Genomic DNA, 26,987 nt, shown 5'->3' with positions numbered 1-26,987 from the left:
GTGGCTTTTAAATGTAAAAAATAGTGTGTCAGCTCATTATTTCACACATTAAAGAGAGTATTTTAAACACCTGTGGTTAATTTTTGGTTTTATATTCTTTTTTATAATTTGCCTATTTAGGCTTACTCCCCATGTTCCTAAAAGTAGTCAAATTAATTCTTTTAAGATCTATTAACATAGATTAACTTAGGCTATATTTCCATTTATGAACAATTAGATCTGAAAAGACTACCTTTTTACATGAAAAGGAACATGACGCCACCAGTTCCAATGTGAACCTGAGCCCAGGTAGCTTGCACCAAGTGCATTGATTATTAAGTATGATTAGAGACTATACTAGATCAACGTATTGAGGCTCCTCTAGAGTATCCTAGGAATGATGTCATGAATGACTATCCCTTGGGTTCAGTGCTGAGATGCATCCAAAATTATGGGTGCTCTTCTTAAGAAGCTGTGGTTTCTGAGGATCTGACCACTTTTCTGTAGGAGAAAATGGCTTGACGGCCTGGGCAAGGCACTGGAACTACACAGCCATAGAATCTCCTTTACATAAGCCTTTTGAAAGTGTCTGCAGTTCCCCCAGTCATCAACACCCTCCCCTGGTTTTTAATAAATACCTGTATGCACATGGTCTTGTAAAAAGTAAGCTGCCTGGAAGCCTGAACAATCATGTAAATGGATGATGTCACTGATGCTGACCTGAGCCCCCTGCTGTCCTTTTACTGAACATACATGTTGCCACGCCCTTGGAAGCACCATATCAGTCTATCTTGACATCATCCTTTTGTTTCCTCCAGAACTGAACCAGCTTGGATAGGGTTCAAGAAGAACTTACCTTATACCAAATCCAAGGCATTTTAGCATCTGTATTGAAAGACTTATTCGAGTCTGCAGAGATAGTTCATAATCATTGTTATTCTATTTTCATTTTCTCACATTCAGCCTCCGTCAACCACCACCCATTCATCACATTTTAAAAAATTCAATGTGAATAATATTGCATATATTCTCTGAGCCACTCTCTCCTTATGTCAGAGGAGAAATTAAAGCAAACCAGTCAAAAATCTCTGGAAACACGGAGTGGGTTGGAAATAGCTGTCTCTTTAAATGAAAGAGAACATGAAAACTGATGGCTCCAATCTGACAGTGAGCCACACTTTATCCTGGAAGAATTATTAGAAAGAAAGGGACATATATTTCTGTTGATACTGTATATTAAGTGAACTTTCTAAACCCTATTTGTCTGTATTGAATAAATATGCTAAGAATTTCCTATCATGTCCTGTATTTCTTCTGGTTTTAAATCAAAGGGATTAAGACTCCTAATTAAGACACTGTAGGAAGACCTGATCAGTTTTGCTAGTGCAAATTAGTTCAGAGGCCCAGAGCTGCTCCTTTCTGTTTGCTGGTATGGGAGGTTTGTTTGATTTAACATGATTGAGGAAATGAAATATCCCTAAGACAAAGAACCAATACTGCACTTCTGGAGAGTGGCTGAAGGGAAACTGGATTGGAATTGCACATTAGTAGTGGATCCAAAATAAAACCAGAAGGAGAAATGTTCTTTAGAAGGAAAATGATGTGATGACTAATCATTTGAAATAGATTGTACCTTCTTCTTCCTTTATCTTTTTTTTTCTTAAAGGAGCATAAATGAGTCTCAGTTTTCTAACAAGGTCCTATGAGCTTGGGACATTGTCTTTCCTTCCTTTGGTTCATGTCAAGGTTTTAGATACATTATCTTGTTATTATTCACAATATTTCTACAAAATCATTATTATTATTACCCCTATTTAACAGATAAGGAATCTCATATTCCAAACAAAGATACAGTAAATCGTTATTTGGAAAATGTGACTTAAAGCAAAGATACAGCAGGTCGTCGAATAATGTCGTTTCCTGCAATAATGTCATTGGATTTCATCATGACGTTGATGAGGGAAAAAATGTTGGTTTCTAATATATCTCGTTTCACTTAAAGTCACAGTTTCCAAGAACCCACTGAGGATGTCAAGTGAAGACCTACTATATTGACCTCAGGTGAAGAATTCTGTGAGATCTTGGTGACTGTTTCTGATTCCACTGATCCATATTCATTTAGTAAGTCTGAGAAGAAAGATCTTCATCAAAGACAGTATGGCCTTACCCAGTTTTGGTGTTGCATTTTGTGTGGTTTGGTTTTATTCCTATTTAGTGGATCTGGTCAGGCCAGGATGATTCTCCAAGGGCAATGGGAAAAACAGGCAGGATGCACAGAGTACTCTTGTATTATCAGCAGAAATCAGACCACAAACAGCCTGGAATGGCTGTCTCTCAACCCAGGTTTGGGTTTGCCTTCTCAAGGCTGATTTTCTTCTCCTCCCTGTCTCCCAGGGCACACAATTTGCACTTACTTCTTCAAGACCTTGAGGGCACTTTTACAACTTCCGTGCTCAACAAATTCAGTTGTTTGTATCTTACTTACATACTAGTGTTCAATAAAAATGAAACTTCTTGTGTTGTTTGAGGGAAAGGGAGCTGGGGTCTACTGTGTGGCTGTGTGCTACATATTTGCAGTGACAATCACCTTTGTCAGGGGATTGTTTCTAGTACCTTAAGGGTTGATCCCATTTTATGTCTGAGATGGCTAGTCAGACTTTGAGAAAGAAGAGGATGAAAGATGGACCATTTTAATTTTGTCAAGTTAGATGTGGTAATTCAGAGCAAACCCAAATCAACGAGTTCCTACTTCCTACTTCATCACAGATGAGACACACACACAAACACACACACCAATAAGACAATGGGATATATATGTGTGTGATAGATTTATGCGTGCATGTGTGTGTGTGTTTATATGGTAGATGAGACACTGGAAACTTTAAGACCTGGGTTTCCATGAGTAACACATAATGGGGTAGAAATGTGTAATTGCTATGTGTGGACAAAGTGGATGTGAAAAATCAGTCCCTAACCATGGGATTCAGGAGTCCTGGAGAAAGATTCCAACCATACCAATTATTGCCTTTTCTGTTACTTATCTCCTAGAAGCACTGATGTCTATGACTGTCATGTGACTTCCTGCAATGTATCAGGCCAGGGCTTAACAGGCTTCCAGAAGTACACTGACTTAAGATTACCCAAGATTTGTTTTAATCAGGTATGGTAAGACACGTAGACATGGAAATGACTGCCATGAAGGGAGAAGTTTGTTACACTCACAGAGCTCTAAAAACGGGAGGCACCGGCGGAACAGGAGGAAACAGGAGCAAGGGAATATGTGGTGGGCAAGAATTTCTATTGTGGTTTCCGCGGGAAGAAACAAGCAAGGCAAGGCGAGCAGGTTTAGGATTCACTAGTTTGAATAATTTCAGCAGACTCTGGAGAATAGCATTGCCTGGTATTTTGGTACTTGGCTCTGGCATGATTAGGGAAGGGGAGAGTGGCCCAGAATGTGAGAGCCATAAAGGAAGAGGTTGGGGTGTGGGCTCTGGATGGGCTGGTTTGTGTATGAAAGGCACACTCTCAGGCTATTTGTTTACTATCTCTAGGAATTAGGTAGCCCTGGGAGAGTCAGTCCCTACAGGGTTAGCAAAATCCCAAGATGTCAAAGCATCCAAATACAGAAAATAAAAACACAGTGTTCATACATTTTGAACTTTGTACTTCCTGTGGTTCTGAAGACAGAGAAAGGGCTTCCGGGGTACTGGTCTCATGTATGTGGGGAAACCTTGACTGTGACTCTCCAGCATGTGAAAGAGTTAATGGCAGAGGGGAAAGCCCTACTTTTGGGGGGTTTGGGGATAAGTGTACAATTCAGTAGTTTTTAGCATACTCACAAATTGTGTAACTATCACCACCATCTAATTCAAGAATATTTTCATCACCCCAGAAAGAAATTCTGTACCAATTAGCAGTCACTCACTGTTCTTCCTACCTTCAGCCCCTGGCAATCACTAATCTACTTCCATCTACATGAATTTGCATATTTGGACATTTCATATAAATGGAATCCTACAGTATGGAGCCTTTTGTGTTTGGCTTCTTTCACTTAGCAAAATGTTTTCAAGGTTTATCTGTGCTGTAGCATGCATTGATATGTCATTCCTTTTACAGCCAAAAAATCTTCGGTAGTATAGCTAGACCACATTTTGTTTATTCATTCTTCAGTTGATGGACAGTTGGATTGTTTCCACTTTTTGGCTATTATGAATAATGCTGCTATGACATTTGTGTACGAGTCTTTGTATGGATGTATGCTTTTATTTCTCTCGGATATATACCTGGGGGCGGAATTTCTGGGGCATATGGAAGCTCTATGTTTAACTTTTTGAGAGACTCTCAAACTGTTTTCCAAGATGGCTGTGCCAGCAATGTATAAGGCTTCTGATTACTTCACATCCTTGAAGATACTTGTTATCATCTATCTTTTTGATAATAGCTATCCTAGTGGATGTGAAGTGGTATTTCACTGTGGTTTTCATGTGCATTTTTCTAATGACTAATAATGTTGACCATCTTTTCATATGAAAGCTCTATTTTTTTGTGATTTTTCCTTAGAATGTGTGGTAAAAATAAACAAGAAAAGGCAGTAAAAATCATTCTTAGTTTTCTAACTCAGAGATGATTTCTAATACTTTTATATATATATATGTGTATATGTAAAAGTATATATTATATAAAGATTTTATATATCTTATATATAGAAAGGTGTTACTATATATACATATATGTGTATATATGTATATAAATACCTTTATACACATATATGTATGTATATACATATATATAAAAAATCTACTATTTTGGAGGATCTAGACTGTTTCAAACTTTATGCTAACTTGGCAACAACATACTGTAGTCAATTTTTTGTAATAAATCTTTGTAACCTTTACAATAAATCCCTTTATATACAATATGTATACACATATGTATGTATGTACATATACATATGTGTATACATGTACATAAATACCTTTATATATAAGAAATATACCTTATATGACATATAATTATATTATATACAAAATATGTTAGTTATTTATATATATTATGTTATATGTGATACATAATATTGTTACAAATATATATAAAGGTATTTATTATAAAGGTATTTATATGTGTGTATATATATACACATATGTGTGTGTGTGTATATATATATATATATATATATATATAAAGGTATTTATTCTTTTCAGATTTCTTCCAAGAAAGAATATAAAGTCATGCTGCATGTGCTACTAACTTCCCTTTTTAATTGAATATATATTATGAACATCTTTCCATGTTAATACATATTTTCTACAATATTATTTTATATGGCTGCATATCATTCCTCTGAATGCATTTACAGTATTTATTTCTCCAATCTACTATTTCGGAGGGTCTAGATTATCTCAAACTTCGTGTTAAGGTAATCTGGCAAACAACATTCCGTAGTCAAATCTTTGCACAAATGTTATTAGTTTCATAGTATAATTAGCCAGAAGTGGAACTTCCAAGTCAAGCAATATGCAAAATCTTAAGGTTTGATGTGTGTAAAACTGGCAATGCCAATTTCATCTATTGTCAGTTGCCAAACTCTGGGCTTACTTGAGTTCCTTTCTACTTCCACTTCAAACTTGACACCGAGGACATGGCTGGCTATCTTAGTTAGTTAGAGAACAGAAATAACAAAGGCAAAGCTGTGGATTTGTTTTCTGTCTGATAAGCCTTGAGTGGTCCTTTCCAGCCAATTTATGAATGTCCATTATTGGTCATGAAGTCAACAGAAGGAGGGAATGTGGCCAAATATGCATATTTCCTTCAGGTCTCACTCAAACACCACTTCCTTTGGGAGCCTCCCCGGCCACCTGCTAAGCCAGGTTGTGGGATTTAGAGGGGCTCTGTTTGCCTTGGTCATCAGCTAGAAGCTCTGTAAGGACAGGTACAGTCTAACTTGCTCAACCTTGTGTCCCCAGCACCTACATAGCACCAGAAAAATACATGTTTGCTGAATAAATGAATAAAAGAATGATTTAATACTACTGAGAGAAAGAAGCCAAAGCAAGCCTTAGTATTGTTCGGCCATACACAAAGAGAAACACAACTATTATTGATGACTGCAAATAGAGACAATATAATGACCAAACATGTCAGCTTCCTGCCTTGCTGAGAAGGAAAGGGAGGGAGCAAACGCAATTGAGTGTGCATTGTGTGCTCTGCATACATTATTTCATTTAACCCTCACCACAATAATACCTGTCGAGTAGGTCTTATTAGCCCCATTTTAGATGAGAAAACCAAGACCCAGAGAAATGTGGTTACTTAACCTAAGATCTCACATCCATAAAAAAGAAGAGTTGGTATCCCACACCAGATGTATCTGCTGGCAGAGTACCTTTTTGCTTTTGCTACGTAGTCACATTCCATTTATTCCAGAAAGGTGAGAAACAAATCTAACTATGTGTGGTCTGAGCAAGGCTATCAGGCCTTTTACATGGCTCCGTGGGTGACCGATGTTGTCCTAAAATGACATTACGTCTCATTTCACCATGGAGAGGCCAAACTAGAAATGGCCTGATTGGTCTCAAAAGCAACGTGTCTTTGGGGGCCAATTCTGCTTATGCTCCTGTCAAAGGGGTGCCTATTCAGGACACGGGTCATGGTGACTCCCAAGTATTGATGGCATAAGTAATGCACAGCCTGTACAGCCTCCTCACCAGCAGTCAGAAAAGCCATATATCTGCCAGCTAATTCTAAGAGCAGTGTTCCCCTTCGTGCAGATTTGTGACTCTCCTGGGCCTTGTAGGCACATTTAAACAATGAAAGAAGATTAACCACTCAGCCAAAGAGACAATTTTAATGTCACCAGCATAGCATTGACTTTTTCCATTTCAAACATTCTGCTGGGATAATTCGATGCAAGGCTACCATGTATACCAGAAATACTCTCTCACATTTCAGCAATATCTGCCAGGGGAAGTCATTCCAAAGAGCTTTTAAGTCCTGCTTAATTGCAAGACCACTGAATGAGTCTGAGCTCAGCTGAGCCAGGACAAACTGGCCTACTTCAGCATCCCAGTAGGGGATTTTCCCCCTTAAAATGGAGATAAATGGTTCTTGCCTAATCGCCAAGCAGAGTGAACTTGGCCAAGTTGCTGTCAGGCCTGAAGTAGACCATGACCTCCTCAGGGGACCATGAGGCCTGACAGGATTTCTCTTTGACTTCCAGGGTCTTAGATCCACAATTACTTTAAAAAAAAAAAAAAAATGGGGATGCGTACACTAGCCTTCCTTATTGACAGGTTTTCAAGGGGTCATGAGCAGAGTCCCTGTGGTTGGAGACAGGGGTTAATGAGACTCACCTCCCTCAGTCTGGCCAGGCTCTTCGAAGTCTGGTCTGAGACCAGAAATTGGGCCTGAATACAACTGGGTAGGACTGGGAGGGAAAGTTGCTGAGATCTGCCAAATGCCTTTCCCTAATATTATTAATGCTTAGTAATTCTGGCAACTTTAGGATCCTAAATTGTTGTCTTCAAGTGCAGAAAGAAAAAAGGAGAGGGGCCAAATTGAGAAGTTTAAGAAAAGCACAGTTTTTAATGGATCAATTTTCTGTTGCCTCTAGTCTGTTCGAAAGAATACAATTCTATGAACCATTATTCACGAGCACTCATAGATAATAATTACAGTAACAACAACATAAATCTCCCCTGATACGGGCAAGGAGTAGCTCCCCAGACATGTTTAGTAAGCTGAGGGAATAGATGATAAACTCTTTAGAGCACTTGTAATTATAAAAAAAGAAATCATTCTTATTTGTCTTTAGGATTTAGAGATATACAGATGGCCACCTATCTGGGCTCAGTAGTCTCCACACTTTTTGGGTTATTTACCCCATCTGTAAAATTTGTTTCAGCACATATCCCCCAGTATGTCATGTGTCTATGCATTTTATGCATGTCTTCCCATCTTCACCTATTAGGTACATTTAAAAACATGTACAAGAAATTGAAACTAGCACAGAATCAGATAAAAATCAATAGAAATAAATAGCACCATGTTTTCTTCCTTCATCTCAAAAGATTGTCTAGGTCCAACTCATTCTGAAGACCCCTGCTCTAAATCTCATGGAACTTGCATTAATCAGCTTGGCTACCGTAACAAGATCCCATACAGCAGGTGGCTTAAACAACAGAAAATCATTTTCTCATACTTCTGGAAGCTGGAAGTTCAAGAGCAAGATGCCAGCAGGGTTAGTTTCTGGTAAGGCCGTACTTCCTGGCTTGCAGAAGGGCACTCTCCTGCTGCCTTTTCACATGGTCTCCCTCTGTGACTGCACACCCCTGGTGTCTCTCTGGTGTCCAAATCTCCTTTTATTATTTATTTATTTATTTATTTTTGAGATGGAGTCTTGCTGTGTCGCCCAGGCTGGAGTGCAGTGGCACAATCCTGGCTCACTGCAACCTTCGCCTCCCAGGTTCAAGCAATTCTCATGCCTCAGCCTCCTGAGTAGCTGGGACTACAGGTATGCGCAACCACACCCGGCTAATTTTTGTATTTTTTGTAGAGATGAGGCTTCACCATGTTGACCAGGCTAGTCTCAAACTCCTGACGTCAAGTGATCTGCCTGCCTCGGCCTCCCAAAGTTCTGGGATTACAGGCATGAGCCACCATACCCGGCCCACATTTCCTTCTATTATAAGGACATATGAATCTGGTGGTGGTGGGGAATGACACAATGCAGCCCATACTAGAGCCTCTTACATATGAAAGTCCAGATGCTCCCACAGGAAAAAAGGAGAAGCTGCTGTTTGACACTGGTGCCCAGGGGAAGTGTCTTGGGGTTCTATCTGTCCTTACACCATTAGTTACATGCACTTGCATTGCAACCCCCCGGGGGTAATGTTGCCCCTGTGATAACCATAGGATCACCTTTCTCAGAAGCCAGAGCTGATCTTTCTAATGTCAGGTAATGTCAGGCCACTGGCTGACTTCCCAGAGCTGACAGGTCACTTGCTCCCCAACCTCACAAAGGAGAAAGGCAAGAGAACTTCCTCCCCAAGAGCCTTGGACAGTCCTGGCTGGTCCTTCCTCAGTCTCTCTCAGCTGCAGAAGCACAAGCCAAGGCACTAAGGAGTTAGTATCAGAAGATCCCGTGATGAGCCTAGTCCATGAAACTCCTTCCAATACGGTGCAGAGGCAGGGCTGGTCCTTGGCAACACCTTCAATAGTATCCTTTTACATATTTGCCTCCCTCTTTGAACATCCTCTAATTTCAAAATCGTTCAGGGCTAATGCCATAGTGGACGGGCCTCCATGATTCATATGCCCAGGTGATTCCTACTTTTCAAGAGACTCAAGTATATGTTGGGGTGGGGTGGGGTGGGGTAGGACAAAACCAATCCAAAGGAGTTAATCTCTAATGCTAGAATTTCAGATACTAGGAAATGCTAGGTTAGGAAACTATTTGAGAAGTAGCAGAACCTTCCTTGGCCATTCAAATCACCTCTTGACAAGAGATACTAATGTTGGCTACAGTATTCCTATCATTCAAAAGCTACCACTTCCTCTGTGGAACAACTCTTGTCCAAAAGGGACATCAGTGAGAGGGGTTAGGATCTGACTTCAGATGATGTTGACTCCAAGTTATTGATTACAGGCTAGGGAGCAAGCTAGACAGTGACCTTCTCCAATAATGAACAGATGAAGTGAATCGGTGGATTGGTGGGAGGCTAACATGAGGCTCTGGAACTCTGCTACCTGAGTTCCAGTTCTGGGTTCTGAGTTCTGGGCCGGCCACGTCCTTCCTGCTATACTCTCTATGCCCCGTTTTCTTATTTTAAAATTGGGATAATAGTAGTGTCTATTTCATGGCATTGTTAAGGGTTTTAAACGAGATAATACAAGTTCTTAGCATAGTGCCTGACTTATAACAAGCTCCCAGCCAATGTTAGCCACTGTCATTACCAAGGGTCTGCCAAGTCAGAAGGCCTGAAATCAGGCAAGAGCATGGCAAGCTTGCCTCTCTTCAAAAGTGATGGAGATCTGCAGGAAGAAGGACCCATAATAAGAATTTTTTCTATCAATACAATAAAATATAAATATGCAGAATGAGTATTTATTTATTTTTGAGATGAGGTCTCAACTCTGTCACCAGGCTAGAGTGTTGTGGCATGATCTCGGCTCACTGCAACCTCCACCTTTCAGACTTAAACAATCCTCTCACCTCAGTGTCCCGAGTAGTTGGGTCCCCAGGTGCATGCCACCAGACCTGGCTAATTTTTTGTAGTTTTGATAAAGACAGGGTCTTGCATTTTGCCCAAGTTGGTCTCGAACTCTTCAGCTCAAGTGATTCCCCTACCTGGACCTCCCAAAATGCTGGGATTACAGTCATGAGCCACTGTGCCCACCCAAGCATTTAAAAATACATAATGCAGAATAGTGGAGGCTTTTCAGGCAAAATGGAGACAGGCTTTAAAAGGCAAATGCTGATTTTGAATTCCTGGAAATACTGTGAAGAGACGAGGTGAACACTATCCAAGGCCTTTAGCATTGGGAGGCGATGGTGAGAATAAGAAGGAAAATTAGCCAGGAAAATTTTAACCTTGAAAATCAGAGCCCAAAACAATGGATCTTAAGTTTTTGGGGATCACAAATCCCTCAGAGCATCTGATAGCTATAAACACTCTCCCCAAAAACCCCTCACATTCACATAAAACTCTAGATATAATCCCAGGGTGACCCTGTACTCCCTAGGAGTCCATGGATCCTGAAGGAACCTGTGACCCAGGATTAAGAATCTCTTATAGGAGAAGGAAAAACCCACAGATGACACAGCTTGATGTCAGAGAAGATCTGGAAGCATGCGCATAAGGCTCAGACACTGAGCCCGGCCAAATGGGGCCTAAGGAAGCCACCTGGGCCGTAGCCCCAGCCTGGCCATGTAGAATGTGTATCTAAAAGTGGCCCCCCTGTGGCTATAGAGTTATGTGGACACCTACCAATGGTATGTGCTGGACTCCAAGGACCAAGGTGGGCAGTGGGGTATAGTTGGGGTGGGGGGACAGCAGGGAAGGAGCAGAGCAGCCCACGGCAGCAGTCATTTCCCTTTGGTGAAGAAGCCCTCCCCCTGTAAGTAAAGGGAAGTCGGGGAAGTGTGACCTGAACTGAGAAAGGAAGGCTGCAGACCTCACAATGGTGTGCCTGCCACCGCTCTGCAGATCTGTTGGGTTCCTAGAAGTCGCCCTGGACCCCATTCTCTCCCCACCCTGCTTTCTGGTTATCCCACACATCATCTCCCTCTTGCCTCCTTCCCACCATCCTGGCCCTCAACAGTCACCCAGGCTCCTAGGAGTCACATCCCCACCGTTGCTGCCCCATTAGCCCTCTGGGATTTATGCTCCACGCTGCAGCCAGAGTGCTCTCCAGAATCACATCCAGCTTCCTGCATGCAGCTTCAAAGCTGTGTGGTGGGCGTGTTCCCACCCCCCCAGCCACTTCTCTTGCCCCCACCACCCGATGGGACCCATTGGCTGAGCACCCTGTGGTCCAGCTCCCTTTCGACCCCCCAGGGCTCTCAGCCTCCCCAGCCCCAAACCCTTTGCCTGGCCAACTCTACACATCATTTTAGGTCACTTGTCGCCTCCTTTAGGAAGTCTTTCCCAGCCTCTTCTCCACCCCGCAGCATCTCTTACCACTACCCTAAACTCCAGCCAACGGGACTATGGTCTCTGCAGTCCCCTCTAAGCACTCTCCTGGGCTCCAGGCCATTCCTCCTCCTGCCTCAGCTCAGCCGGTGCCACTCCCTCCAGAGGCCTTCAAAGCCTTCCAGAAGGCTAGGGCTCCCACATGCGCTCAGCTCCTGGCTTTCTCCCTGCAGAGGTCTTGCCTCACCTGTGGGCTACATGCTCTTTCCCAAAAGGGTCTGTGCCTTGTTTACTTGTCTTGGGTAGTATTGGGTTGTTGTGAGGATGAATGAGTGGCATGTAGGTGAAGCACTTTGAACAGTGCCTGGAAAACATCAGGAGCAATTGTTAGTTCTGTTATTGTTATTGCTGTTATCATCACCATCATTATTATTATCATTGACTGCTATAACCCCAGTGCCTGATATAGGGAGATATCCAATAAGTTTTTGTTGAATGGATGGATGGAAGGATGGATGGATGATAAAATTGTGTATTACTGCAGTCATCTTCAGTGCTTTTTATTTTCATTTCAATGCCTTTTTTAAAAATCACTTCGTGTTCTCAAAATATCCTGGGGAGGATTCTGGATCTGGCAAACCCTGAGGCTGAAGTGTAGAAAGACCATCCAGAATCACAGCAGAAGGGGACAGAATGCAGCAATCCAGGTCCTTGCACCCCTCTCCTTCAGGATTCACCTTCCAGGAGAGTTTGAGAGGTCTACCTCTCAGATCAGCATTGGGAGGAGATGGGGAGAATTTCAGGACCAAAGAATGGGGTCCCATTGTGCTTCCTGAGTCTTCATGCTCTGCTACTGCTGCCCAGGGCAGGGGGTGGGGGCCGTGATTGAGCACATTCAATCCCATTGAGATTTCATTAACTTGCATTCATTTGTGTCACTTAATTATTGTGAACGGGATCCTTCTCTAATAAATGTGTTTTCCTAACCCACAGCCTCTGGGCTATCATTCTAACCATATCTGTTATGACTGAATGGCTTCTTGGGAACAGAGCGACCTTCTTTGTATTTGGAGCTAAATAGGGCATACTAAAGAGCTTCCCGCCCTCCAGAAAAGGGGGGTGGACAGGCAAGGACCCCGTGCTCTGGGGACCCAGCCTCCCGCTCCATTGTGAATCACCTGCTGAAATAACGGATCTGGAGCCTGGTGTGTTTATATAGCAGCGCGCCACGCGACAGCTAAGGTGTTACACCGCAGCCTTCCAGGAAAGGGCAGGGGCCTGCTTGTGGGTTTAAATAACAAGGCAACTGAGAAAGCTTATTCATCTTGATCTGTTGGCCTCATCAGTGAAGTGAAGGTGCTGAGATAACATCAAGCGAAAAGCAGCCCCACCCTGGGGGAAAATTTAGATCCTACGTCTTTCTCATGAACATTCCTATTTAAAAGGAATTCTGTGCCTGCGCAGGGTTTTGTTTCCCTCTGCAAACTCCCTCTGTTTGAGTTAGAATTCTTCTTTCCTCTCTTGCCCTCCAAAATAGATCTCACTGGGCAGCAGAAGCTGGGTTCTTAAAAACAAGCAATTGTATTTAATTGCAAACTCCACAAACAAATGAGCAGCTGTATCTGTATTGATGAATGAATGTCTTTTGTCTTTACAGATACTTTAAAAAATGCATAGTCAACAGAGAACTGTATGCTATTTGGGAAATAGATTTACCTTCTTAATTATATTTTTACTTGTCCTTAGATTAAAATTAGTTTGCCTTGCCTGAGCTGACACTGCCTTGGGTGGTGAGAGATGATTAGAGAGAATCGTGGGGGGAGGAAAAGCTGATCTGATATGAAATATCTGGGGCCAAGGTCCTGTAGGGGGATGGTCTTTGAGGACTCAAAGAGCTGAGGGTTACTTGGGGCTCCTTTCCCTCAGTTTTACAGAAGGTACTTCTGGCTGGCAAAGATGTCACTGATCAGTTTTCAGGAGGAATTATTGTGGCTCACTGAAGAAGGTGTCTCTCCAAACTCACAGATCCTAATGATCACTTTATCAACAGAGAAATGAAATCTAGGGTGGGGTCTCTGTGCTTGGCTGGAGACCTTGCATCCTCTTTAGCCAGGATTCTCTTGTGGAGATGAGGAGCTTCGTCAGTAATTGTGGATCTTACTAACTCCACCCAGCTAAGACTTGAAGTTCTGGTCTAAATGAGCAACAAACATTGAGGTTGTTGGGGTTTTACAAGCCCTCCCAGCCCTTGTGCTGGCAAAAGAGGAAGCCTGTGCATGAAAGCCAGACTTTGCCATAGCAATGATGCAACTCCATGAGTGGAAGAACACCAGGGTTCTTCGTCTCAAGTCGAATTAGATAAAATAACACGGACACACGTGGAGTCGTTTTAAGGACTGGAGAGTTTAATAGGTAAGAAAGAAGGGAAAAGAAAGAAAGAAGCAGCTCCCCTGTACAGAGATGGTGGGGTAGGGAGTGGTTCCAAAGCGACAGAGGGGACCCCAAGTACGCAGAAACCAGCCAGGTATATGGAGAGGCTGGAGGAAGCAGTATCTGATGTGCATAGGGCTCAGAGGATTGGTTTGACCAGGCATGTCATTCACGTAGCCCTTGAAAAAACTGACTCTCCCACCCTAGCCTTTTAATATGCAAATACAGGGCGCCATAATGTTCTACACACGTGGGGATATGTGGGGGCAGTCATGTTGCCAGGAACATGTGGGGCAAGGGGAAGAAGGAGGCAGGCAGCAGGAATCCTCTTGTTGGGGTGGACCCAGTTTCTAATGGCCAGCATTTGCATATGAAAGATTGCCTGCCCAGTTCTAAGAGCCAGGGCTTTCTTGCTAGACAAGAAACGTTTCTGGAGCTGCTTTAAAAGAGATGAAAACTTTCCAAGGACCCCTTTTCCTATCTGCCTAGAATAATTTTTAATACCTCCTATCGCAGCAAGTCCCCATGTAGTGGGACAGCAGAAAGTATGTTCAGCAAGGAAGAGGTGCTGTGCCTTACTTCCAGCCTCACCTGCATAAACCTTCTGCTCCAGCCTTCATTCTCTCTTATCCAATGTGCTGGCCTATTAGAAGATCTAACAGGTAGAGACACTAAAGAAGGTTCTTTTGTGTATGCAAGATTGATCATGGAAAGCCTCTCATGAAACACCAGGTGTGAGCAAAAAATAAACTTCCGTTGTGTTAAACCACTGATATTTGGGAATTTGTCTGTTACAACAGCTAGCATTACTTAACTAATAAATCTTCATATTTAGGAAGTAATAGGGAACAGGTTTCTCTAAGTTATAGTTTCTTCCTCCCTTCCAATGACCCATATCTTGTATATACAAAGATGTCTTTGGAATGAATGGAAATTAGTTCATTAGTTCTAGAAAACACACAAGTTAAGTGAGAGAGAAGTTTATCTCTTCCAAGAATATGTTGAGAAAAGGAAAGCAGATGAAAAGCATCTTGAAAGAGATTTTAACCTTCTTAGTTGGTAAGAGTGATATTATAAGCCTCTTCTTTATAGTGCTTCCAGTATGTTTGGAAAGTGATGAGTGGTGAGAAGTGGCATTACCATCTTATAAAGGAGGAACTGAGGCATGGTGAATGCTTTGCTGAGAAATCCTTCAAATCAGGTCTGCTGGGTTTGTGATCCCCATTCTACCAGCTTAATGAGACTGTGCAAATAAGACCAGTGTTATAGCCCTATTGAGGGACAGGACTAGCTGGATTTCCTAGGCCGACTAAGAATCCCTAAGCCTAGCTGGGAGGGTGACCACTTCCACCTTTAAACACGGGGCTTGCCACTTAGCTCACACCCAACCAATCAGATAGTAAGGAGAGCTCACTAAAATGCTAATTAGGCAAAAACAGGAGGTAAAGAAATAGCCAATCATCTGCTGCCTGAGAGCACAGTGGGAGGGACAAGGATCGGGATATAAACCCAGGCATTTGAGCTGGCAACGGCAACCCCCTTTGGGTCCCCTCCTCTTGGGTATGGGAGCTCTGTTTTCACTCTATTTCACGCTATTAAATCTTGCAACTGCACTCTTCTGGTCCATGTTTGTTACAGCTCGAGTTCACTCGGTGTCCACCACTGCTGTTTGCCACCGTCACAGACCTGCCACTGACTCCCATCCCTCCAGATCCGGCAGGGTGTCCGCTGTGCTCCTGATTCAGCGAGGTGCCCATTGCCGCTCCTGATAGGGCTAAAGGCTTGCTATTGTTCCTGCACGGCTAAGTGCCCGGGGCCATCCTAATCGAGCTGAACACTAGTCACTGGGTTCCACGGTTCTCTTCCGTGACCCACGGCTTCTAATAGAGCTATAACACTCACTGCATGGCCCAAGATTCCATTCCTTGGAATCCGTGAGGCCAAGAACCCCAGGTCAGAGAACACGAGGCTTGCCACCATCCTGGAAGCGGCCCGCCACCATGTTGGAAGATGCTTGCCACCATCTTGGAAGATGCTCACCACCATCTTGGGAGCTCTGTGAGCAAGGACCCCCGGTAACACTATCAAAGGAAGTAGGTGGCTGGGTGCAGTGGCTCATGCCTGTAATCCCAGCACTTTGGGAGGCTGAGGTGGGCGGATCACGAGGTCAGGAGATTGAGACCATCCTGGCTATCACGGTGAAACACCATCTCTATGAAAAACACAAAAAATTAGCCAGGCATGGTGGCGTGCACCTGTAGTCCCAGCTACTCGGGAGGCTAAAGCAGGAGAATCGCTTGAACCCAGGAGGTGGAGGTTGCAGTGAGCCGAGATTGTGCCACTGCACTCCAGCCTGGGCGACAGAGCAAGACTCTGTCTCAAAAACAAAAACAAAAACAAAAAAAAGTAGGTTAAAAAAAAAAAAAAAAAGGAAGTAGGTATCAGGTTCTCCTCTACAGTAATCCCCCTTATCCATGGCGTATATGTTCCAAGACCCCCATATCCTGGGGGTCTGAAGTGCCTAAGTTTTAGTCTGGATGACTGAAACCACGGATAGTATTGAAACCTATATATATATATTATGCACGAATTTCGTTTTCCTTTTTCACAATTTCAGATAGAATATTCATCCTTATTTAATATCTAAGCAACCTGAGCATATGATTTTTAAAATTTCCTTATAAGTCAATAACTTTCACCTTTTCACTTAAAGTAGGCACTTCACAGCTTCTCTTTGGCATATCCGAATTGCCAGCATCACACCTCTTGCGCTTTGGGGCCATTATTAAGTAAAATAAGGGTGACTTGAACACAAGCTATACGATACCTTGACACTTGATCAGATAACAGCCAGCTCCTAAGTGATTCGTAGGAGGGGACATGTAGAGCATGGATGTGCTAGACAAAGAAATGATTCAATCCCAGGCAGGACAGAGAGGGAAAGTGGGAGATTTCATCACACTCTTGGAATGGCATGTAATTTAAAACTTATGAATTGTTTTTTTCTGGAATTTTTCATTTCATATTTTCAGACAATGATTGACCAAAGGTAACTGAAACTTGGGAAAGTGAAACTGTGGATAAGGGGGGACTACTGTACCGTGAAACACACAAAGAGAAAAGGCACACCGAAATCACCACTTTTCCTACAATCCTTTCCTAATTTAAATTCTAATTAGATAAATCCAGAAGTAGGGGAGATTACAGAGGATGGGGACGAAGCTCCACCCTGGAAGAATAATCAGAGACATTGTGAAGAAATCGGTAGGAGCAGAAGAGGAAGAACAGGATTTGACAGAAAGAATGCTCCTTTTTCTTGCATTGACCATCCCTTGAGAATCATCATGAGGTCCAGGGACTGTGTTGGGGGCACTGGAGACACGCTCAATGCTCTGTGCAAACAGGCCTTGAGTGGGGACTTTCCATACCTAGAGCCTGCTAAGATTTAGAAGGGTTAGTGGGGAAGGTTGGAGGGTGTCGGAAGGGTAGATCCCAGGTTGTTTGTTGCCTCGTTTTATATAATTAACCCACCGTAGGCCGGGCATGGTGGCTCATGCCTGTAATCCCAGCACTTTGGGAGGCCAAGGTGGGTGGATCACCTGAGGTCAGGAGTTCGAGACCAGCCTGACCAATATGGTGAAACCTGGTCTCTACTAAAAGTATAAAAATTAGCCAGGTGTGGTGGCATGTGCCTGTAGCCCAGCTACTCAGGAGGTTGAGACAGGAGAATTGCTTGAACCCTGGAGGTGGAGTTTGAAGTGAGCTGAGATGGCGCCACTGCACTCAGCCTGGGTGATACAGCAAGACTCCATCTCAAAAAAAAAAAAAAAAAAAAAAATTTAACCCACTGTAGTCTAGGCTGCGCTTTCAGGGCAGATTTAGCCCTTCACAGACAGTCACGGTGCTGTCCAATGATATTTGCATAATAAAGGAAATGTTCTCCGATTCTGTGGTAGCCACTAGCCACATGTGGCTACTGAGCATCTGAAATGTGACTAGTGCAACTAAGAAACTGAATTTTAAATTTTGCTTTAGTTAATTTAAGCTTAAATATCCGCATGTGACTAGTGGCTACCATCGTGGATAGCAATGTGAATTAGGGTGTGGTGAGGTTACCAGTGGCATCATGAGAGCTTTAAGCTTTCTCCAGCCCACCGGAAGGAAGGTCAAGCTCATCAGGGGCACTACAGATATTCTTGGTAAAACTTATCTGAAACACACTGTTGAAAATTAAAGCTTCTGGACCTGCAACTTATGAAGAAATCCTACAATTCTTATACTCTTTTTTTCTCTATCATTTGCTCCATCTCAGATTGCTAAAAAAAACAATGGGTTTGGAAAAGTATCCAAACATGGCCCTTAAACCCTTTGTGTGGGCATAGGCATAAGTATTATTTAATCTTTACCAGTAACACTATGAGATAGCTAGAATTCCCATTTTCCAGGTGAACAAACTAAGGTTCAGAGAGTTTTAAAAACTTGCCAGAAACGCTCAGCAGAAGAAAGGATTTTTACCCAGATCTATCTGATTTCATTATATCCTTAACCACACACACGAATGTTCCATAATTCAAGCCACAAATGTACTTTTCTCCTCCTGTTTCTTGCACACAAAGCATCTGGCCTCCAGATTGTTTTTTTTCCCCCCCCATTTCTCTGTCATTACTGGCTTGATGTTAGAAATGCTAAGTAAAAGAAGTGCCTGGAACCACTGAATATTAATACCTGGCATTTGCACAGCGCTTTACAGTTTACAAAACATCCTGACATTTGTTATTTCATTTAATCCCCACTCCCATCAACCATATGGGAAATTATTATCTCTTTTTAATGAAGTTGGGGGGGGTTGGTAATTCATAGAAGCTAAGTGAGCCCCCAGTTAGACAGAAATGGACCCAGGGCTCAGACCCAGGCCTTCTGACTGGGAGACCTGGGCTCTGTCTCCTGCTCAAAGCTTTTGCCTCAGACCCTAAGAGGCAGCAGATAGATGCAGACAGGCAATCTTAACCTTTCCGTGCCTTGAACTCCTATGACCACTTATAGAATAATGGTTTTTTTTGAGACAGTGTCTCACTCTGTTGCCCATGCTGAAGTACAGTGGTGCAGTCATGGCTCACTGCAGCCTCAACCTCCTGGACCCAAGCCATCCTCCCACCTCAGCCTCCCTAGTAGCTGGGACTACAGGCACGTGCCACCATGCTCAGCTAATTTTTTTTTTTTAATTTTTTGTGGAGACAAGGTCTCCCTGTGTTGCCCAAGTTGGTCACAAACTCCTGGGCTCAAGCAATCCTCCCACTTCAGCCTCGCACAGTGCTGGGATTACAAGCATGAGCCACCGCACACAGCCAGAGTAATGTTTTTAGATACACAAAGTCAAATACATAGGGTTTCAATGGAAACCAATTACATTGAAATTAAAAATATTTTTAATCAAATGTGTGAAATACTGTTACACATGTGCTTCTTTATTAACCCGATCTAGCAGCTGGTCTAATAACTTTTGCAGTTTCAAACCAGTGATCAGTGTAAATGATACTTGAAGGTATGTGCAACGATAGTAATGTCATGAAAATCTCTTCAGTTTCTGATAGTGAGAAAGACATACGTACTGCTAATACTATTGTGGGGTTTTTTGCCCACATTTATAATAACAGAAAAATACTTAATTTCAGTTAAAGGCTAGTAAAAATAAAGACATTTTTTCCCAAGTTCACAGAACCATTTAATTTTATCCATAGAATCCATAGGACCACCCACGTAGACCTCTCAGTCTAGAGGCTTCAAAAATCCTCAAGACTGAATCATATCTCCCTCCTCCATGACCAACGAAGAAATTTGAGATTGCTGGCTTGGATTAAGTAAGGAAAATTAGAAACATTTTGATGGCCATGACGGTCAACTTGGGAACTCTACTTCTAGTGCATTCTCACTACAGTGCCCTGGAGTCAATGAGTTTTCTGTGTACCCATGCTAATGACCATAAGCATCCCCACCATCTACCTTGTGTCTATGCGGCACCTTCCTGCCCAGGACTCAGGGGATTACATCCAGGAATACCCAAGAGGGTCAGGAACTTGTGGCTTCTTCCTTTCATTTTAAACATTCACTTCCATAACTGATTGTCAGAACACCTCATTTTGGTTGTTCAAGAGCAGTATTATTATCCCTGTTTTATAGCTGGAAGCAAAAATGAAATACCAAGTGATTGAGTGACCATCCCAATGTCACACAGCATTACTGCAGAGAAGGTAATTCAGTGCTCACGACATTCAAAATCCTATTCAGTATTTAGAAATTGGGGATGAGGAGGGGTCAATGACGCGGAAGGGTTCAGAAGGCAGACACATACAGAAATGAGGCCAGGTAAATCAGGCTAGTGACTGTGCATTTAGCAGGTATGTGCTCAAAGTTCTTAAAGTAAACACTTTAATTCTATTTCCATCACTGAAAAAGAGAAAAGAGAGAAAGGTGACCCTGGTGATTTGTCATCTCAAATTTCAAGGATTGCATTGCAGATGGCGGCATGCCCAGACCTAGCAGCAGCTCTTGGCTAAAGGGAGATGTTGAATCTCTCAGCTCCTGCGGACAGATTTATAGTAATTTCTTGATGTACCCAGGCAGAGCGATTGGCTGTCGCAAATCATTCCAGAACTCACGTAGAAGAACAAATACGGGAAATGGCATTTATACGGACTCACCCTCAAGTAAATAACTTTACTGTTTTTCTCTCCTATCATATGATAGGCGAGAAAATCACTGAAAGCCTGTTTTTCCTTTGGTCATTAGTTTTAGCCCATTAACTGCATGATAAACAAGGATTTAATTAAAAGCCACTATCATATTTAAAACTCATGACACATACCAAGAATAAGCTTATGTTGTTGAAAGGATCACAGTATAGAGTAGCAGGGGGAATTCTAAGAAAGTTATTAAACTGGAAATTCATTCGCTCCAGTGGAGAAACCCCAAACACTTGCATTTTAACCTGTCAAGGATCTTTAATTTGCCTTTCATCTAGTGAGGAATTTGGAGGTTCTTGAGTATTTGAAGCAATTTATCACTCCCTGTCCTTTTACTTATCTCTGTGGGCATTTACCAAAGAAAGTCTGGAGCTAAAACATGAACATATAATTTGTATGTGATATATATATATAAACCAAAATGTCTTTCCCAAGCCTGGCACAACTGTCACCGGTGCCACTACTGAACTTTCCTCAGGATTTTACAGCTCTAGAGAAGATATGCCTGTTCCTAGGCTTTAATTTCAACAAAGGACCACAAGAGGTGGGAGGGAGATGGGGTGGAAGGGACACTAAGGACTTGCCTTGTTGCCTGAGAGGCCCTTGTCATGCTTGCCACAGTGCATAGGGGGCAAAGGTTCGTGGAAATTCTTCCTCCTGGGCTGGTGGACACAGAGATGGATACCTGTGAGTCTCCCTGTTGTTTGTCTCTTCCTGGGGGAGCAGTTTAAGAAAAGGGACTAGGGCAAGTGGAAATGGAGTTGATTAGGAAACTCCACCCTACACTTTGCTTATGTTTATGTCAAATACATGAGGGTGACCAGCATCCTCATCAATAGATCATAATGTTCTTGCTCATTAAGCCCAGACACAGCCCCAAAATGCCTCTCTACAGGAGCCTCCACCAATCAGAGTTGGGATAAGAGATAGAATCCCCTTACCATGTTCAGCCTTTGCCTGTCTTTGCCCATGCAACAGATAGTTGCATTTGTGGTTGTTTTAGCCTTTTAAATATCCTGCATGGTGAATGGTGAAATACCTATCATGGATCATTAGGCCTCACTGTCCAACAGATGCTACTCACACATGTCGTACTCCTAGTATGCTAATTATAACTCGACTGCCCTCTCCTATGCCAGAAAGCATATTCAAATGCGGGTAAATGTCAGGGGCAATATTCTAGGGACAATAAGGAAAACATTTTATTTCTTAAGTAAACAATCAACAAATTTCATTATAAATGTTATAAGAAATTACTTGCCACACATCTCGCAGCTGTGTAGCAGTGAGGTACCTTAAGCACTGCCTTAGACACTGGAAAGCAGCTTCAGGGTCCAGGACAAGACGACAGTCCAGCCCTCATCCTGGAAATCTGAGGGTGCCGGCAGGAGTCAGCCTGACATCCATGCCACACCCTGGCAGTGTTGGTCTGTTCCTTTTGATGAGTTACCTGTAGGCAAACTTTCAGCCCCTGCTTCAGAGAGAAGCTGAAGACCTAGGGGCAGCTTTGTCTACTAATGGCTCCCCATGAAGTGCCTCAAATTAGTCTTGGGGTTGTAATAAAAGAGGAGCCAGGACCTGCCAACTTGTCCCACCCTATATTCCCTCCCTAGATCTTCACACACACACACCACCCACCCCAAATCCCCACATCCCCACATCTAGCATTAGGTATATGGAAGTCTTGAGCAAAAGCCAAAGAAACAAGAAAGAAAAGTTTGAATCGGTAAATGGCTTTATTGCTCCATGTTTAACCTCAGCGTCTTCCAGGCAGGAAACTCTCATTCCCCATTTGCTGTTTACCTTGAGGAATCTGAAGTTTAATGAATTTCATGCAAGAAATATTCATGAGACGACAACTGCCCAGTGAATCCCTCCTACTGGGGAGGTGGGCAGGACAGGGAATTTGACTAGAGGCATTGCCAGAGCCAGAGCCCCTGGAAATAGGGAGGCTTCCTGTCTTTGTTTCCTTTTAATGGATCCAGTGGCCTTCTCAGTTACAGCTCTTGGTGAGTAGGGAAGCATCCTGGATAAGGCTGCATTTTGCATGATGCAGCTCGTCACTGAACTCCACCAAAGTCAGCTCTGGGATCACAACATTACCAGGCAGTGTTCACACAGTGAGGCCAGCTGCCCTCTAACAAGAACTGATGGAGCCTCCCAGAGGAGGCCCCCCAGAAGGTGAGAAGAAATATTAATTAGAAATTCAAAAATAAGATTTTCACCCTCCCAGTGGGCTATGCTGGGCTGCAGCCCTTGCAGAATAATTGAAAAAAATATTATGTCAACAACTCCCTGGGAAGAGAGACATGACCTCTTCGAGGCCCTGAGCCTTTAGTTTTCAGAGATTCAGGAAGGCCTTCAGCTTGGCAGTGGGAGAAATTAAGTCCGTTCGTTGATGCCACATTTGGATCGTTGATGCCACATTTGGAGGCAAGCCTCGGTTTGTCACAGGGTGGTTTATTTCATGGTTAAGGATACAGGAAAGTAAAATCAGAGATGGTAGACCCAGCAAAACATTTGTCTGACTGAATTTGGGTTTCAGACCCTGCTGCTGTAGACGACCCCAGGCTTGGGTCGCCATGAGAGCTCATGAGTTCTTGCTTGGTGACTGAGGGCTTTGCTGTGGGTTCCTGAGAAAAGAGGAAGTTGGAGGGGGGGTGGGGAGGAAGAGATTCAAGTAAAAGGAAGACCAGGGAAAGGTGTGATGCCCTTTCTGGCTCAGAGTTTCTGTACTTAGAATGTGATACAAATCTGACAGGCGAAGAGATATTTGAGATGATCAGTGTTATCTTTTTGACAGAAAAAAAAAAAAAAGAGAAGGAAACAGAGACAGTCAGCTTAGGCCCTACAGTGCTGCTGGCAGAAGGAAAGTCTCGAACCATTAGCTCTCACTCACACAGCAGGGAATGACTCCACCACTGCCTCCAGCTCCTCCTCTCCAAGCTGGGAGATCACCCATTCACCACCCTCTTAAAACCCATTAAAAAAAAAAATCATTTCATAATGCTGACAAATACACTGGGGACTCAACTTAAAAAGAAACTTTAATTTCTGTGAGTAATCTTTGATAATGATTGTGATATGGAGATTTATTGAAAAAAATTAAAATGAAATAGCAGCAAGCTATTCAATGCACATTTCTGACCTGGCACCTTTTTAAAAGCCTGATGTTGCTGTGCTGAGATGCACTTCTGTGACCAGCGGCCTCCCCCTCCCCCTCCTTGAAGTGGGTGTCAAGGCCACCCGCAGTGAGCTAAGCCAGGCTTCCGGTCCGGGGATCTATTGAACTGTCACACCAGCAAGCCCACCCCAACATCATCCCCAACAAACATCAACCTCACTTTTCTTACTATTATTCCAAGAGTTTTTATGACCAGCTTTAGGAAGGCATGAAGCATTAAAAGCAACAGTAAAGCAACTTTTTCCCCCTACAGACATCTTGGTCTTGGCATACACTGTATTGCATTACATTCCTAACCTCTCTTTTTCTCCCCTAGATTACCATGACTCTTTTTCTTCTCTGCCACTTTGTCACTTCTCTTCTTATTCTCTCTTAATTCCACAGAATATTCTTATTTTGGTCAGAAATAAGATTTGGAGTAGATTATACTGATGTGCAGCAGCACATCAGGGCCAGATGTGTTTGTTTTGTAATTCCAGAGCCAAGGTATTTGGTTTCCTGGGTCTAAAATGATGAGGCGCCAGTGTCACAGTGGGCAGAATCTAAAAAGTTCTTGACCGGGGGACCACATCATTCACTTGACAAATTTAGTATCCACGCAAAAGGCACTTGACCTGGCAGATTCCAGGAACCACAAGATGATAGTCATGTCTAATGGATGGCCTGGCCATAGGACCCCCTCGCTCTGTCCTCTTGATTAGAGCAAAACATTAGGAAGAAAATACAAGAATGAATCTTTCTGGAATTCTGATAAGCACTTGTCCTTAGTCAAGTGCAGAAAGCAGAACTTAGCATAATGCTGACTTATGGATTTTTAGCTATCAAAAAGTTGAAGAGAGCTAACGGGTCAAGGAGATGAGCCAGGACACTCTTTGCAAAATTGGTGAGAACAATGGGAAAGACTTAACAGAATCTTCGATGATGGGTAAGTTTAGAGCAGGGATCAGCAAAGTATAGCCTACAGGTCAAATAAAGCCTGACATCTGTTTGTTTGTTTTTAATAGCTTTTTAAATTATAATTTAGATACCATACAATTCACCATTTAAAGTATAAAATTCAATCTTCTAGTAAATTCACACGGTTGTGCAACCATCACCACAATCTAATTTTGGTATTTTCGTTCCCTATACAAGAAACCTCATTAGAAGTCAGTCCCCATTTTCCTCTTTCTCCTTTCTTCCCCCCACCTCCATCCTAAGCAACCACTAGTCTACTTTCTATCTCTATAAATTTGCCTATTCTAAAAATTTAAAAATTTGAATTGAAAAGTGAATGAAAACAGAATCATATAATAGGTCGCCCTTGTTACTGACTTCTTTCATTTAGCATAATTTTAAAAAATCCATCCATGTTATGCATGTATCAGTATTGCTTTTTAAAGCCAAATAATATTCCATTATATAAATACACTACACTTTATTCATTTATCATTTGATGGATATTGGGTTTTTTATCTTTTTGTTATTATGAATACTACTATGAAATTCTATGTGTAAATATTTGTGTGAACATATATTTTCATTTCTCTTGAGTATATACCTAGGAGTGGAATTACTGAATCATATGTAACTCTCTGTTAATTATTTGAGGAACTGTCAGACTCTTCCAAAATGGCTGCACCATTTTATTTTTCCACCAGCAGTGTATGAGGATTCAAATTTCTCCACATCCTTGCCATCACTTGTTATTGTCTTTTCTTAATCTAGCCATCCCAGTGGGTGTGAAATAATATCTCATTGTGGTTTTCATCTGCATTTCCCTTAATGACTCATGATGTTAAGCGTCTTCTCTTGTGCTTGTTGGTATGTATATCTTCTTTGGAGAAATGTCTATCAAATCCTTTGCCCATTTTATTCATTGGATTACTTGTCTTTTTCTTGTTGACTTGTTAAGAGTTCTTCATATATTCTAGATGCAGGTCCTATATCAGATATATGATTTGCAAATATTCTCTCTCCCTCTGTGGATTGTCTTTTTACTTTCTTGATAGTACCTTTTGAAGCACAAAGCTTTTAGCTTTGATGACATCCAATTTATCTCTTTTTTTTCCCTTTGTTTCTTGTGCTTTTGGTGTCATATCTAAGAATCCATTGCCAAATCCAAGGTCATGCAGATTTACCCCTGTGTTTTCTTCTAAGGGTTTTATAGTTTCAGCTGTAACATTTGTATTTTTGATCCATTTAGAGTTAACTTTTGTATATGGTTAGAGGTAAGGGTCCAACTTCAACCTTTGCATGTGGTTATCCAAGTTGTTCCAGCACCATTTGTTTAGAAGACTTTTCATTCTCTATTAATTGGTCTTGTCGCTCTTGTCAAAAATTAGTTGACCATAGACACATGGTTTTATTTCTAGATTCTCAATTATATTGTATTGATCTACATATCTCTCCTTATGTCAGTACCACACTGTCTTGGTTATTATAGCTTTGTAGTAAGTTTTGAAATCAGAAAGTGTCAGTCCTCCAACTCAGTTTTTTCTGCAGGATTGTTTTACCTACCTGGGTCTCTGACATTTCCATATAAATTTTAAGATCACTCTATAAATTTCTGAAAATAAACAAAAAAAGCTGCCTGGTATTTTGACAGAGATTGCTTGAATCTGTAGATCAATTTAGGAAGTATTGCCATCTTCACAATATTGTCTTTCAATTCATACATATGAACTGTCTTTCCATTTATTTGGATCTTCTGAATTTTTTCAACAATATTTTACAGTCTTCAGAAGTCCTGGACTTACTTTGTTAAATTTATTCCTAAGCATTTTATCCTTTGTTATGCTGTTGTAAATGAAATTGGTTTTGGAATGTCATTGTTAGTGTATAGAAATACAGTGCATTTCTGTAAATTGATCTTGTATGCCACAACCTTGTTAAATTTATGTATTAATTCTAATCATGTTATTTAGGATATTCTGTATGCAAATGTCATATATCTATTTACAATGTCATCTACAAATAGAGATAGTTTTATTTCTTCTTTTTCAGTCTGGATGCCTTTTACTTATTGTTCTTACATAATTGCCC

This window comes from Gorilla gorilla, chromosome 15 (assembly GCF_029281585.2).
Source record: "Gorilla gorilla gorilla isolate KB3781 chromosome 15, NHGRI_mGorGor1-v2.1_pri, whole genome shotgun sequence".
NCBI classification, from domain to species: Eukaryota; Metazoa; Chordata; class Mammalia; order Primates; family Hominidae; genus Gorilla; species Gorilla gorilla.
The sequence above is the reverse complement of the archived record's forward strand: the minus strand, read 5'-3'. Positions refer to the sequence as shown.